Consider the following 17,224-nt stretch of genomic DNA (forward strand, 5'->3'; position numbering starts at 1 on the left):
GAGGAGTAGGAGCAGACCTTTTTGTATCAATGCAAGATGTTCTAGTTATACAAGGGGTAGAGTAGAATATCCGACAAGAAGAAGTTCTATCAGTTCTCTCATTTCAAGTGAATGTTGCCAAAATCAATGCTTGAAACATATGGATTTCAAATTCTCATTAGAGAGCAGGAAGAGATATTTGTCAATGAATAAAAGCATGCAAAATTCATATTTAGTTGGGTGCATGCAATCTACATTATTAGGTTATGATTATCATATTACGACTTTATTTATCTGTAGAAAAGCTTTCAAAATGTTTCATTCGATTGGGAATTTTCGTCTCTCGAGAATTCAAGAAAATTTGGAAAAGGATCCCACATTTTATTCAGAAGTACGTCATAAAAGATAGTTTGGGCCATTATCAAATACTGCAATGTCATGGATGAAAGATTTCTTTTCAAAGCATGGAGAGTGTATGCCAAATAGAGAGACAATACATATTCCAGATAATTTTTCAAGATGAGAAATCTACAACTTATATAAAGAATATGAAGAAGGTGTTGAGGGACATGGCCGGTTTATTACATATCAATATTTTGTGAAGTTATGGAAGAAAGAATTCAACAATGTCCATATTCCTAGGAAGACAAGGATGGGGATTTGCAGTACATGTGCTTCTCTTCAATAAAAATAGGAAAAATGTGAAGGGTCAGAAAGAGGTAAGCATTCATAAATTTAACTTTTAAAATTGTATAGTCATCAACTATGAAAACATATTTCTTAATGGCTTTATTTTATGTTGTGTAGATTCAATTGTCAAAGAACTTCAGGAGCATCGCAAACAACAAACAAATGAAAGGAAAAAGTTGTACAAGCATTGAAAGAAGTGTTATGATAATCTGAATAAATATTTGGGTTTGATAATTGATGGTATGGACTAGAAGAAAACACTTTTACCACATTTTGTTTGCACACCCAAAAATTTACAGGAGGAAAATTTTATTCAGTATCACTTGGTCAGTTGTATGGTCTTCAATGGGAAAATGTTGCCAAGGGTGTACTTCACATCTCCAAATATTCATAATGATGCAAATCTGACCATAACCATAATTCATGATGTTCCTTCTCATTGGTCTGGTAATCTTACTGAAGTTTTGTATCTACAATTGGACAACACTTTCCATGAAAACAAAAATCAAGTTGTTTTTGGATATCTAAACATGCTTTTTGAATTGAGAATTTTTCAAAAAGTAAAGGTTGGCTTCCTTCTTGTTGGGCACACTCATGACCAGTTCAGATGTTCAGTCATTTTTCAGTCACATTGAGGAGGAAGGAAGTTGGGAGTTTGCCATCATTAATTGAATGTATTAAGAAATCATACATGCCAGAGCCTACTTTTGATGTGTTGGAAGAAACTGTTGACATGCGAAGGTTTATTTTGGGATCATATGGCGAGGGGAAATGCATTGAACAATTTAATGACATTAGCCTCCAACATCAATTTCGTATCAAAAAAATTAATGGGAAAACACTAATATGGGGCAAGAAGTATTCAACTACTACAGAATGGGCATTTTCATTAGTTTTGCAATTTGTGAAGTTCATTCTAGATCATCCAATATTTGCATCAAAAATATTGTTCTTACAATCAGTTGGTGAAGTTCATAATGCACGCAGACAAAATAGAGATATAAATTACTTTGATTGCCTAGAAGAATTTAAAAAATGTATTAGATATACATATGAGTGCTTTGACATTATTGATTCAGTTTGGTGGGAGTCATTTTTCAATAATCAAAGTGATATCATTTCAACAACAACAAATGAAGATATACCTTTGAAAAGTCCATTTATTTTGCCACAAAATGTGTCGAATGAACATGAGGAAATAAACTCAAGGTATTATTATTTCTTCACAAGCAAAGGAAAGAGAGATGTATATTGGTTCTAGAAGATCTCGTGCACAACGTGAACCCATGGAAGAACTTTACAGGGGTTCAGTACAGGATATTAAGGAGGATTGCATGATCGCAGTGCTAGTAGATGGAGATCCCAATAGCTATCCATTCTAGGTTGCTAAAGTTATACAGGTCTTTACAGAAAATGAGGATGTTACAAGTGTTGAAGTACATCAGTATGCCACAAATACACACCCATTCAATGGTGTGTATAAGCTAGAAATGGTAGTTGACAAAAAAAATGGTGTAAAGAGAAAAAGAAAGGGTAAAAATATAAATCGTTGCCTTTTATTGGAGGATGTTGACATACTTGTTTATGACTTCAATTTAACAAATAGAGGAACTCTTCGCTTCAGCCCAATAAAGATTCTAAAAAGGTTGTTACCAGAAGGAACAGTGTTGAGATGGGAGTCTACTGAAACCAGACATAGATCTAGAATAATTTTGAAACCTGAAATGGTGGGCATGCATGTGGACTCAGATGGAGCACTAGTTGATGAAGGAGAAGAATATGGAACACCTTCGCCAGAGTCTAGTCACTCATATGAAGATGTGAATTCTGATAGTGTGCAAGAAAATATGAGTGATTTTGAATAATTGTTTAAGATAGTTTATATAACTGATGTATGCATCGTATCTTGAAATAAATTTTTTGAATTCCATATGGTGTTAAATGAGAAGTTATGAGGCATTTTTATGTTGTTGGATTATATGTCTTAATTATGATAATTTTTATTGTTCAAAATATCTACAATGCAACATTAAATTAGAGATATAATGTATGTTTCATTCAATACACAAATAATGACTTTGGAATTAATTTAGTGATGTAATTTGTTCATAATGTCATGGTTTTTTAATTTTATGGTTGAAAAAATTTCAATTTCTTTTATATCTAGCATTTTATGGTTGAGAACATGTTCAATTTATACTTAGGAAAGAAAAATGTTATTCTACCAAAAACATTAGTGTGTTTTTTCCTCATAAACAACTTTGTTTGGCACATAAAAATTTGGTTTTACTAGCATTTTTTAAAAATTTTGAAGATTGACCCTAAAAAAATCATCGTTCTAGTATCATCACTTTTTTGTTTTGAAGCTGTATTTTGCACGAAAATTTCATTTTCACTGCCATTTTTAAAACATGTTCAAAATTGACCCTAAAAAAAAAAACAACATCGTTCCGGTATACACACTTTTCGTTTTTAGCACAATTTTTGATGTTTTTTCGGGGTTTCTTGGCCAGAGTTCCCATTTTGAGTTTATAGTTCCCGTTTCAAAGTTTACATTGTTTAAACCACTAAAATGTTCTCCTTAAGACAATGTATATTGGTTATTGATGATACAGATGCATTTTCCATGGAAAAACAAAGAAGCAGGGATGAGAAAAGTCGCTAAGGAAAGGATAGTTTTGAGGCTCAACAATACCATGTCAAATAATAATATATAGTCATAATCAACATATCTTGGTGAAGTTCAGGGGAGGATTTATCTTTTGCAGGATCAACTAGATTAGCATGATACATGTATATACATAATCATATCAATGTATCAACAACATGTATGATAACACCAACTATATACCATGGCCTCATGCACGATAAACATAACTAAAACAATGCATGAATTCAACCACATAGACACTAACATGCATGTATTATAAACACATTTTTCCCATTCAATCCAAGTATTTGAGCCCTTCTTTGATGCAAATATATAACCCGTCCTCCCACATTTACCCACTTTCACATTGTACTGGGAGTAAACATGAGCTAAAGGCTACCATGACATGAATCAACCTCCTAAGTACAGTTAAGGAAGTGGAATAATCAAATTGGAACTTTAATGACCTTCCTGAGGAGCTAAAGGACACCCAGGATTTGAAAAACCACTCCTAATACCTAATTACTGCGCTAAATTGTTGTTTTATTGACCTAAGATCCCGAACGCATGCATGGCAAGGCCTCCATGTGGTTTAGGTACTCCAACCGCATGCATAAACCTACTAGGTGGCGATTGTTACCGAAAATCTTCATTTGAGAGGGTACGGTCCTAGATCCCGAGCCTAAATTCCAAATCAACCTCTAGACCATTTCCCAAAACTCAGCAAGACATTCCAGAATGATAATTAACATCAAGACAAAGGAATCCATACAAAAATTGATCAAATAATTGACCTATCGAGGCATAACCGTGACATTCATTTCATCAAACATATCATGAACATGTAATCTCATGGTCATGAATGTGTATCTAAATATAGGGGTCTAAAAATTATCTAGGAATCATCAAGAAGGTCTAATGACCTCCCATAATAGCTGCAATAACATTTTTTATCTCATGCAATCAATAGCCATTCATCAACTAATCATAACATATCAAGAGCCATAACTAGAAACTGTTATGGAACCATGCTTATAACTAGAACATAAGTAGAATAATAACCATGATAGAACCACCAATAAAGACAAAAAATAAAAAACACAAGTACTCATAAAAGAAAATATAAAAAGAGCTCTTATTAACATATTCAAAATCCAACCAAGTCTGGGAATTCCACATAACCCCTCGACCATAGATTGAGTTGAACCAAATCTTTCCTTCAACCAGTCACCTCCATGCCATATTCGAAGCATGAATGTGGGACTTAAGACATAAAGAACCAATGATTCATGAATATTAAACCATCTCCACCCTCATTCTCCAGTAATCTCACCAAAACCATTCAAGGTATCACATAAGAAAACCAATACATAAACAACCAGTTTCTCCCAGAGATTAAACTACCTCCATCCTCAGGCTATCGTGATCCTGCAAAAATTGTTCAACAGATCACTAAGCCCAAAACAATATTGGACGCCTCAAAATTTCTTCACCAATAACTTGAGTAATTTTCTTGTCTCTACCCTCAAGCTTTACCATAATCCTACCAAAACCCATCAAGGGATTCCTAGGCCCTATGGGGTTTTTCCAGAGACCACCTCATCCATATCCAAAACCATATGGCAATCCAAAGCTCAACCAAATAAAAGAACTCCATAAAACCATGATTATCTATAAATTGAAAGGTAAGGTTGGATCCACTATTACACCTGGCAAAACCCATGCCAATGAAAACGTGAGAACCGAATACATACATCCATGTACCATGTATTCACACACCAACTAGGAAATCACACATGCAACTTGTTACTTGCAAGTCTTCTCGTTGAAAGTTCTTGATCCAACCTTTCCTTGCTTATCCCTTTCTTTCCTTTGCTTCCTTGTCCTTCCTTTTCCTTCCTTTATCGAATCCTAGAGTGCTCCAAGAATACTCTAATTGTGCTATAGTATGAAAGAATGAGAGAATAGAAGAGAGCTCCAAACTAAAAGTGAAAAAGGTTGTGAATTTATCCGCAAAAGAATTTTTATCGTTAAGGCCTCTCTTTTCGTCATTTTCCTCTATTTTTCTTCCAATTTCCCTCTCATACAAACTTGTGACCTTTCATGTCCCTTTTATCTTATTTTCTTTATTTTCATAAATAAATGAAAAATAATTCATCTTTTCATCTTCTAATGGCTTTGCCAATTTCCATAGCCATAATAAACCAAAATGAACACCAACTAGGATGTTTTTCCCAACATTCATCTTAGAATACATTTCCCATGACCTTGGTCTTATTTTTCCTTTATTAACTTTACTATATGACATTTTAACTTGGAGCTATTACATCATGCCCATGTAGCATCCTTTGGGTGGTACCGCGTGTCACCAAAAAATAACCATGTTTTCCACTAAAAATTTCCTATCTAACATGTGATGAGTCCACATCAACAAGGTGTAATGTGTCATGGTTTTTCCACATCAACCATCTCTAGTTATGCCATGTGTCTAAGTTTTCCATGTCAACCCTCTCTGCTTACACCACATTAACTAGGTAAAATATGCCATGTGAAAAATGAGTTATATCTAGCCTGCCAAATTTCTTGATTCTACCACATTGGAGCTACCACATTGCATGAGTATTCCATGATGAAATACATCACAAGTGTTACATCAGTCCCATCACATCACAAATGTGCCATTGAATACATGTGAGACTAGCATAAATTGCCCCATTATATGATTATTATTCAATATGGAATAGCATTGGACCCTTCATATTTCCCATGTGGAACCATGACACCATCCAAAAAAACATGTTGATTAAATGTAATGCAATTTCATTCATTTTCCATTGGTGATCGCCCAAGTTAGACACTAGGTGCCTAATCCACTATTAGAAATGCACACTAGTTAGTGAATGTAGGGTTTGACCCCTTTTACTACATTATGCACATGCTTGACTTAAAATCATTGTTTCTACTTAACTAGTTGGAGTTTTACCAAGTTCCATAGACTAATGGAAAGGTCTCTCAGAGTAGTATCCAACCAAAACATTTGCAATTTTTTTTAATTGACATAACTCTGACGAATTGTTAGTAATCTTAATGCCATGATTTCTAATGTGACATGTTCAAACTAGCCTTTCTTCTTATTCTAGGGGATTTTGACCAATTGCAGTATACAATTTCAAAGATGTTGGAGAGGACTATTAAACCAAACCTTCTACGTAATTGTTTTATCGTCATAAGTTCAACAAATGCTCAATAATTTTTCTAAGGCATCATACTTCCTTGAAATCCATGATATGGCATTTGATATTCCAAGGTATCGTACCTCCTTTTTCATACAAGAAATCATACTTCATTTAACATCAATAACAACACTATTCCAAAAAATCTCACCTCTTTGATTGATGGAAACACAACTAGAAATTGATGGCCATTGATGGCAATGGATGAAACTCCCATTATCATCCTACTCCAAGATATGTCCTTGTGATATAGAAAATTTTTATCCTGCTATCTCTCCCCCTTTGACATCAATGGAAAAGGGACTGACTTATCATGGCACTCATCCAATGAAAAATGATAAAAAAATATTTTTTGAAGTTATTTCTTCTACTTATGGATCTATTGTCCCCGTAAATGAGTTCCGCCCTTACGCAAATTCCTAATCCAATAGAAGTGTCTCACTATCCAATCTAATGGTTCATTACTTAACATCCCTTAGACTACTCAACTGATCTTTCTAAGAGCTGCCGCCCCCTATGTCTAGGCTATTTTCTATCTTGCCTTTTCCTTCATCCTTCCTGAATACTATTGCTTCCTCAAGTTCCATATCAATCATAAATATATACTTGAAGAAGATTTCTCCTATGGATTAGATCTAAGTGGGCATATCTATCCTCAGCTCTCGTTGTTTCCTTGTCCATTTTTCTGTAATATTACTTAATGTAGCAAAGAGACCTTCTTCTCCATGAACCATATCAAGTCAATCTCGCAATCACTAGTTATATTCCCTTTGTTGTGGCATTTGTAGCATTTTGTATCAAATTTGAATAATGGAAAAATGGCTCTTATGATCTACTATTTCCCACATATTTTGTGTTGGAAGTCTGATAATAACCTCTATTTCTAATGGAATAGGTTTTGCAATCCCTTTCCTTGTGTCCAAATATTGTACATGAGAAACAATGAACAATAAATATATTTTTATACCTGTATTAATGGAGTTGCCTTGATAAAGCATATTTTTTAAAGTTGTTCCTTGGAAATGATTCATCTCCCTACTAATATTTTAATCCTATTCCATTGCTACTTGTAGATACCTTGAGAGGATTAGGTTGAATTCCCGGTGTAGTAGCATTTTCGAACTCATCGTATCTTTTTTCCTTTCTTTCATTGTCACCTATGTTGTTGAAGGGAACACAATTATGTCAGTCCTTTACATTACTAGTTTCCCTACATTGTATTGTCACTAGATTCTATGAATGTATTAACATAGCTCTTAGGTTGCACTTAGGTTCTTCTCCATTTGCTGTCCTTGAGGGTGTTTCATCTTTGGATGTCTCACTATTTTCTTAATAACCACGACTTTTTTTGATGATGGCAGATATCCGCAAGTCGAGCATGTGATCTAATGACTCAAAACCTTTTAGAAGCGTCAAATTTCGATTAATTGGATATGTAGTTTTCTCTATTTAAAAATTTCTTCTTCCAATTTTTCACAGTGTTCTTCCTTTTCTTTTAATTTCTTTGAAAAAATCTCCTTTATCCTCTTATTTTCATTCAATTTAGTATCTAGAGAGATAATAGAATCTACATCATTATTTGTATCGACACATATTTAATTACATGAAAAATGGGAATATTAGCATGCATATGATAACTACATATACATGTGTCACGTGCACTACACAAGTATGCACACTAATTGAATACCTAACACATAAGAAAAATTTATATTTATATTTATGAGTAAATAAATAGATACATATTCATAAAATTATAGTTATAAGCAAATATTATAAGTTCGTGTTGATAATTTAATTAAAAAAGAAATATAAATAAAACTATATTTATAAACAAATATTATAAATTTATATTTATAATGAAATTAATAAATAAATATATATAAATTTATATTTATTAAATTATTCACATTATTCAAATGTCGAAGTACATAAAACATATTCTTGTGAATAAACTTTGTATGTCAACATGAGGGCTCTGTATAGTAAGAGATTATGCTAAAGGAGGAACTCCGTATAGTAAGAGATGAACTGGGGTTCAATATGAGAACGGAAATTTAGAAATATGAGCGTTGTTATTCGAGTTTTGGGCATGGTGGCTATAACACTTCAATTTTGAAGTCTTTTGGATTTGGGAACCAAATAGGTTGATCCCAGATATTCAATGAGGAATTAGTCAGTTTAGTAATGGGGGTAGGCTCAGAACAATGTCAACCCAAGGGTCGACTTCAAACAGGATATCCATATATGTATTTACATATAAATTGGTTAATCTAAATAGAATTTTGATTTTCTTATTTTTTTTGTCAAATGTAGGCCTTATAGTTTGGTATTAGAGTATTCGATTCAAACCCTTTCAGACCATATAGTGTCAAAAATATAATAATCAAATTTAATGAATAAACCTGAGCATCTCACAGGTGTGGAACACAACCTGGAGACCGCCTCTGGACAACACGCTCTACTTACATTCATTACATGAGAAATATATATAATTTATAGAAAATTAGAGAAGTTGAAACAACACCCTAGAAAATGGGAACAAACTCCTAATCTAAGGTTCTGTTTGAACCGTCACTCCATTAAGAAATTTCATCATTAATCTCAACACTCCCCCTTAATGGACAAATGGATTCACACATATACCTAACACTTCCCTAAACAATTCAAACTTGATTCTACCAAGAGGTTTGGTAAAAATATCAGAAGCATTGTCACAACTATTACAATACTCAATATGGATTTCTTTTGACTGAACTTTCTCCCTGACAAAATGAAACTGTGTATCGATATGCTTTGTGTTCTTATGGAATATTGGATTATTTGCAAGTTTGATGGAGCTTTGGTTGCCGCATTTGATCATTGTTGCAACCTTCTGTTCTTCTCCAGCATCAAGGAGAAGTCTCCTCAACCAAACTGCTTCACATGTCGTTGTATACAAAGCTTGATATTTAGCTTCTGCAGAAGATGAGGATATTATGTTTTACTTTTTGCTGCTCCATATATGACCCCAGATCTAATGCTAAATGCATAGCTTGTTATGGATCGTCTGTCATCTACATTTCCAGCCCAATCAGAGTCTGAAAAACCTGTCAATCTAATATCTCATGAATCAGTATAAACAATACCAAAATCTAAGGTTCCCTGGAGATGCCTTAAAACACCTTTTGTTGCAACCCAATGGCTCTCAAGGGGCTTTGACATAAATTGGCTCAATGCACTAACTAAATAAGGCAAATCAGGCCTAGTTTTAGTCAAATATAATAGACTCCAACCAACTGTTTATACAAAGTTGCATCTGCCTCCTTAGATCCATCATCATCCAGAAGTTCTAAATTTTGCTGTAAAGGTATTGTTGCAGCTTTGTGCTGATCCATTATGAAATTTTCCAGTAATATCCTGACATACTTACTTTGTGATAGAAAAATTTGTCAAGAATCCCTCCAAACTTCTAAACCCAAATAGTAATGTAGCTCTCCAAGGTATTTCATCTCAAATACTTATGACATCTGCTCCTTGATTTCTTTAATGAGATTATCAACATTCCCTGTAATGATTAGATCATCTACATATAAAGAAATCAAAAGAATCCTTCTCTTTTTATCAAACATGGTATAAAGATTAGGGTCCTTTTTGCTTCTTTTATAACCATGCTGTAGGAAAAATGAATCAATTTTGTCATACCATGACCTAGGTTCCTGTTTTAGTGCATACACGCTTTCTTCAGCCTGCAAACTAAATGATTTTCACCGTGTTTGACAAACTCCTCAGGTTGCACTAAGTAGACTTCTTCTTTTAAGGCCCCATTTAAAAATGAAGATTTAACATCTAGCTGGTGAATCATCCAATGGTGTTTGGTAGCTAAAGAAATTATCATTCTGGTTGTGTTTGATTAAGCTATAGGGGCAAATGTTTCATCATAAACTATGCCTTCTTGCTGCTAATACCCCTTTGCAACTAGCCTAGCTTTATACTTATCTATTCTTCCATCTGCTTTAAATTTAGGTTTATACAACCATTTGCATCTTATGGGTTGTTTTCCTTCAAGTAGTTAAACTAAATCCCAAGTTTTGTTTTTGAGGATTGACTCATATTCCTCTTCCATAGTAGCTCTCCATTCACTATATTGATTGGCTTCTTTATAGCTAGAGGGTTCCACAACATTCATCATACTAGTTATAAAATCATTTTCCCTATATCTTTCCGGCAACTAAATATTCCTACCTGATCTCCAAAGTGGTGGGGTAGCTTCAAACATTGTTTGATCATCCTTTTGTGGACTTGGCTTGATAGCTACACCATCTTCTTTCCCTTCTTGTTACTTCTGTTGTTGCTGCTCATTGTTGTCACCTCATTCATCACTTCCTTCTTCCACCAACAAGGCCACGTGACATTCTTCATTAGCACTCTCATGGCTTCCATCATTAACGTGCTCATGAAACACTACATCTCTGTGTGCAAAAACGTTATGGGTAGAGGGATTAAATAGTTTATAAGTCTTAAATTATGTACAATACCCAACAAAAATACATTTGATTTCCTTTGAATCCATTTTTTTTCTATCTTCCTTTGGGACATGAGCAAAGGCTTTACTACCAAAAAATCTCAAATGCTTAACTGCAGGCTTATAGCCAAATCAAGCTTCAAAAGGAGTTTTGAAATCTAAACTTCAATATTAATTGCTTCAGCGCAAAACCCATTAGAAATATTCTTACCTTTTAACATAATGCGAGCACACTCCACAAGGGTTCTATTCTTCCTCTCTGCAACCCTGTTCCATTGAGGAGTGTAGGGTATTGTAAACCATTGTTGTATCCCATGCTCTTTGCAATATTTGAGAACAAAAACTTTCTTGTACTCTCCCCCTTGATCTGAGCAGAGAAGCCTAATTCTTTTACCTGTCTGCTTTTCAATGATACTTCTGAACTCCTTAAAGTATTCGAAAGTGTGGCTCTTCTTCCTGAGGAAATATACCCAAGTAAATCCAGTACAATCATTAATAAAGAGTGAAAAATAATATGCACCACCTAATGACCTTGTCTACATAAGCCCACATAAATCTGTGTGTACCAGCTCGAGTATATCTCTCCTCCTTCTATCAGCATTCATTGGAAATTCATCTCTATGCATCTGTTCAAGTGCACATGCATCACAATCAATATGAACAAACTTTAAACTAGTAAGTCCTTTCACCATACCTCTTTTCTGTAATAACAACAGATCATTGAAGTTAATATTGTCGAACCTCATATAGGCCCTACACTTCTCCATTTTCCAATATAAAAGTCATTTTATCAAATATTTATTTCATCTCATGTTTTGCGAAATACTTCTGCGAATGCGTGCAAACTTAAGTTTGACCTATATGTTGATTTGGCAGATTACATTTGTTCGACTCTGAATTCATGTATTTGAGATATGGTTTAAATATTGTGTGTTGTAAATGGTCTTATTAGTCCCTGCCATCTGGCATTCGGCAGGGACTATAGTAATCAAAAAGGGTGGAGTTAGCATTAGTTATTGTTAGCTGCGCGGTGTTATTCGCCGTTTATCATAAGGTTTCCAAATTCCCTCTGCGACGATGTGCCGAGATAACCTAAGTTCCATTTCCACCTGACGCTTCGCAATCTTATTTGGCCTCTTCTCGAGGCGGAAGAGGCTTGATCATAGCTTAAATTGCCTTTATGCCGAGTGCATTCTCCCTAACCGTCAACGGTCTGGTTTTAATGTTAACATTAATTCCATTAATTCGTATTATCTGCAGGGGTATGCTAAGGTTTCGTAAGGTTTGATGTTAAGCTGCAGGTGTCCGTGGATGCGGGCAGGTGTCATGAACCTGCGCTGCCTCTGTACTGGCTCGTTATGCTCTGCACCGACTCGTTACGCTCAGCAGAGTCCAATAGTAAGGTAGGCGGGAGGGGGGCTCTCAAACAAGCAGGGTTTAACTACTCCGCAACTAATCAGGAGGGCAGTTCAGGGAGGACGAAGGCAAGAGCTCGATATTCGGCCTCAGCACTGGAACGAGAAAGAGTCGGCTGTTTGCTGAGAGCACCAAGAGATAGGATTGGGGCCAAGGAATATGCAGCCACCAGAAGTGGAGCGGCGATCATCAGGGCACAATGTTCTGACCTAGGCTTTGTGGAGCAGGCGTCAAAAACGTCGGTTGCGGGGCTTTGAACCTGCGACCTGTTGTATCGAATCCATGACAAACTGTAAGTTCTCCTTATCTAGATAGCAGATTCTAGAAATATCTTCTTGATTACATATTTTAAAAATATCTGATACATGATAATAATTATCTTTATCTCGATTACAAATTTCAAAAATTTCTAACCCATTGACAACCGTGCCAAAGAGCAAAAGGGTCTCTCTGGAGGAGTTCCCAGAGAGCTTCTTCTAGCTGTAGGAGGACAGGAAATTCTCCTGCGACAACAATTGACCCTACTTTGCTACCGAAAGGGGCTAAATGGAAACAAAGGAGATAAAAGGGAGATAAATGGCTCACCGAATTGCACACACGCAACAAAAACATACTGTGTTTCCTTCGATGCTTGCTTCTTCAACTAGCAGCTCTCGTCTCCAACGCCGAGACAAGATCCCTCCACTTTGGAAGTATCTATACACATGCAGTCTCCTCCGGTTTCGGCATGCCTTCGAAAATTCTTTCATGATCCAATCGTCATGGAAGCAGTTACTCTTTCCTACATTGTTTCATTTCTGAGCCAGCGAACCAGTCACCTATAGCTGCTATTGTTACATTTCTGAGCATTCTTGCAGTTAAGCCAAGTATTACCCAACTCAATAATATAGTATGGCTCTCTTCCTGTTTAATGATTTGCAGGTTGTCGTGGAGAAAATATGTATCGCTTAATAATTTGCAGGGTGCAGTGGAGAATGCACCACCGCTAGTCATAGCACGGTACCAGAAGCCCTGACACAGAGGCATGGAAAACCTCCTTGTTCTGAAACCGAACCCTAATGATTTTCCAAGAGGGAAATAGGCTATGCAGAATTGCGAAAGCCGGGTCTCCTCAAAATGTCAAATTTTCCGACAAAATAAGGGGTTGCCGGAACCATTTGTGCGCCACTGGCAGTCGTTGAACTGGGCATAGCCATTGCTCGTTTTCTTTTTCACTTTTTTTCTTCAAAGCTTGTGGTACAAGCTGTTCGAACAGCGAACAGAGTGAAGCACAATGCCAGAAGCGGTGACACAGAGGCAAAATTTACGAATATAACACAAATCTCACTAACATCAACTTCAGTCACTGTTCTGCTAGTTGCTGGCTTTTGAACCAGAGACCAGACTGACACAGTGTTTGCTAAAAGTGCTTACAGCCGTCACAGAACTTACGAAGACAACGCAAATGTCACTTGCTCGGCGCATATTGAGCCTCCATGGGCATGGTTGGTGCAACAGACGACACCTTCGTTACGGGTACTGAGGCTTCAAGGCCACACGTCTTCTTTCTCATTTTCGAAGTTCAGGAAGTGGGAGGCCATTCCCTGGAGTACAAGCTGAGCCTCAAGAGCAAGAAAGACAACATCTATCAAAATGCATGTAAGCGAAGTTGTTATTATAAATAATTGAAACTTAATTTTATATTATATATTAAATTGGTTATAAAATTTTGTTTTTTCCTTTTTCATATATTTTCATTGTTGGAGCGTTATAATGCTACTCCTTGCGTCCTTTCTTCATATATTTTCATTGTTGGAGCGTTATAATGCTACTCCTTGCGTCCTTTCTCATAACAGGTTTACGCGCAATTTCTTCCCTTCTAAAAGGCCTCTTCCTCCTTTACTAAATCAGGTGTGGTTTCATCAATTTTCTGCACAAAATTTCTGAGGTTCTCTTAATTTTTTCAAGGGTTGGCTTCTCGGGTGTGGTTTCATCAATTTTGTCCACAAAATCCCTGAGGTTCTCTTAATTTTTTCGAGGGTTGGCTTTTTATAGTGTTATATACTGTTAATATCAGGGAAGGGCCTTTAGATGCGAAGGCACCAGCTGCAGAAACAACAGAGGATTCAAGTTGTTGTTTCGAATCTGTGGAATTGTGAAATATGGGGATGGATGCGGGCGATTCCCCCTCCAGAATCACAGTTGGAGTATGCGTAATGGAAAAGAAGGTGAACTGCGGCATGATTTAAATTCCTGGTTTGGACGTAACTTTGCGGTGCTTTGAAAATGCCCTTGCATTGCCTTTAAAGCTGTTTTACAAATTCACGTGTAGATTTTCTTTCTCAGCCCATTTGACTTTAATTTTAAATTTTACTGGAAAGAATTTTAAAATTTCAGTTTGGCACGAGAACCAATTTTTTTACTCTGAAGAATCTTTAAATTCTCAAGTCAGATTGAGAATCGAAAATATTCGTATTCATGTCTTTTCTGGCAAAATTCTTTTAATTTTACTCGAAAGAATCTTTAAATTTTCATGTCCATTTGAGAATCGAAAATATTCGTGTTCACAAGGAGCAACGAAGAGCTTTAGGGCAAGACACAGTTGCAGTGAAAAGGAACAGAAAGAAGTTTGGGTCTCTCTGATTTGGATCACAGTTACAGTGACTAGTAAAGAAATATTCGTGTTCACGTTTTTCCTGGTGTGAATCTTTAAATTTTAAGCCAGTATTTATGTTCGTTTCTTTTACCTGGCGTAATTTTCTAAGACAGACTCTGATCTTAATGTCGGTGCATTGTGCAATTCAGTTAAAGATTTCATAGGAATGATCGAAACGCCAAATTCGAGCCTACTATTTGCATGCAGTAATGCCATGGTCCAGGTTTATTTTAACCGGCTCTCCGAGGCCCTCTTATAATAACAAAAAATACTTAGTGTGACCTTTTCATAGCCAAGGTCAAATAGATATTATAGTTGATGGAGATTTAAAAAGGGGAATATATACTTTCGTAGTGGGATTTCTTGATTTTGATGAATTTAAATAATTACAAGAATCTCATGCTTCAATTTTTTGCAGCAATTCAGTCAATCCAATCCCGCTCTTATGCATTTGACAATTTATATCCATTGCTTCGACCAGAAAACATAACTCAATATCAACCCGGTGCATTTTGGTTGAATGTACAGGTATATATTTCTAATGCCCACATCTAATGTTCCATTTCGCAGTTGTGGACTTTTAGTGATTCTTTTTCTACAAAGTACCAAGATTCTTTTGTGTGTGTAGTTTTGAATGATTTCTCTTATGCTCTGTTTTGTTTCTTTTCATCATCTTTGATACTTAAATTTTTCTTGATATGTGGCGGTACTCCATGTTTTATGAAAAACATAACTTAAGCATGTCATCATCCGTGATATCTCTATCAAAATCAATGACTTTGAACTACATTTCTTCCACCGAGGTTGGGTTTTTGCAAGCCATTGCACCACAATTTAGAAAAACCAAGACAAAGCTAATACTGATGCTTCTGGGCAAAGAAGATGTGGACCCATCAACAAATGCAACATATGGTTCCCTCGTAAAAAATTTAACATTTGTGAAGACATTTGCTGCTGGAATCATGGTTCCAAAGGACTACATTTGGCCTGTCGGTACAAACTTATATTTACAAGCACCTACAAGTATTGTACAAGATGCACACTCTGCAGGGCTGGAAATATTTGCTGCTAATTTTGCCAATGATGAATATGGCATGAGCTACAATTATAGCTATGATCCAATAAGGGAATATCTTCAGTTCGTGGACAACAAGAATTTCACAGTTGATGGCATCCTAACCGATTTCTCTGTAACAGCGTCAGAGGCTATAGGTATGGCTTTCTTGCTACTTAACCTCCATCAATTTGTACAATCCCCTACCCATGTAGGGCTATAATTCTTCTTATGTCTTTCAAGTCCAGAATGTTTTTATAATAATAAGTATGTATCTCTTTCTGAATATATTTCTTTGTTGATCAAGATTCTTAAAACTATAAACTAACTGGATTTCTGTGGATTAATGACAATACAGCTTGCTATGAGGAAAACATAAGTCAATATCAACCCGGTGCATTTTGGTTGAATGTACAGGTATATATTTCTAATGCCCACATCTAATGTTCCATTTCGCAGTTGTGGACTTTTAGTGATTCTTTTTCTAGAAAGTACCAAGATTCTTTTGTGGGTGTAGTTTTGAATGATTTCTCTTATGCTCTGTTTTGTTTCTTTTCATCATCTTTGATACTTAAATTTTTCTTGATATGTGGCAGTACTCCATGTTTTATGAAAAACATAACTTAAGCATGTCATCATCTGTGATATCTCTATCAAAATCAATGACTTTGAACTACATTTCTTCCACCGAGGTTGGGTTTTTGCAAGCCATTGCACCACAATTTAGAAAAACCAAGACAAAGCTAATACTAATGCTTCTGGGCAAAGAAGATGTGGACCCATCAACGAATGCAACATATGGTTCCCTCGTTTTGTGAAGACATTTGCTGCTGGAATCAATTATAGCTATGATCCAATAAGGGAGTATCTTTAGTTCGTGGACAACAAGAATTTCACAGTTGATGGCATCCTAACCGATTTCTCTGTAACAGCGTCAGAGGATATAGGTATGGCTTTCTTGCTACTTAACCTCCACCAATTTGTACAATCCCCTACCCATGTAGGGCTATAATTCTTCTTATGTCTTTCAAGGCCAGAATGTTTTTATAATAATAAGTATGTA

General features: G+C 35.7%; 1 pseudogene across 1 annotated transcript; it reads left to right on the top strand.

Moving 5' to 3' along the window:
* Nucleotides 1-15,817: 15,817 nt before the first annotated feature.
* LOC149178292 (glycerophosphodiester phosphodiesterase GDPDL5 pseudogene) lies at nt 15,818-16,979 on the top strand (annotated as a pseudogene). The gene is made up of 3 exons (XR_016258434.1): nt 15,818-16,319; nt 16,520-16,578; nt 16,758-16,979. The product of XR_016258434.1 is annotated as a glycerophosphodiester phosphodiesterase GDPDL5 pseudogene (transcript).
* Nucleotides 16,980-17,224: the final 245 nt, after the last annotated feature.

The sequence above is a fragment of the Pinus tabuliformis genome, chromosome 4_1 (assembly GCF_031772625.1).
Source record: "Pinus tabuliformis cultivar Carrire ecotype Pingquan chromosome 4_1, CPIR1, whole genome shotgun sequence".
Classification (NCBI taxonomy): Eukaryota; Viridiplantae; Streptophyta; class Pinopsida; order Pinales; family Pinaceae; genus Pinus; species Pinus tabuliformis.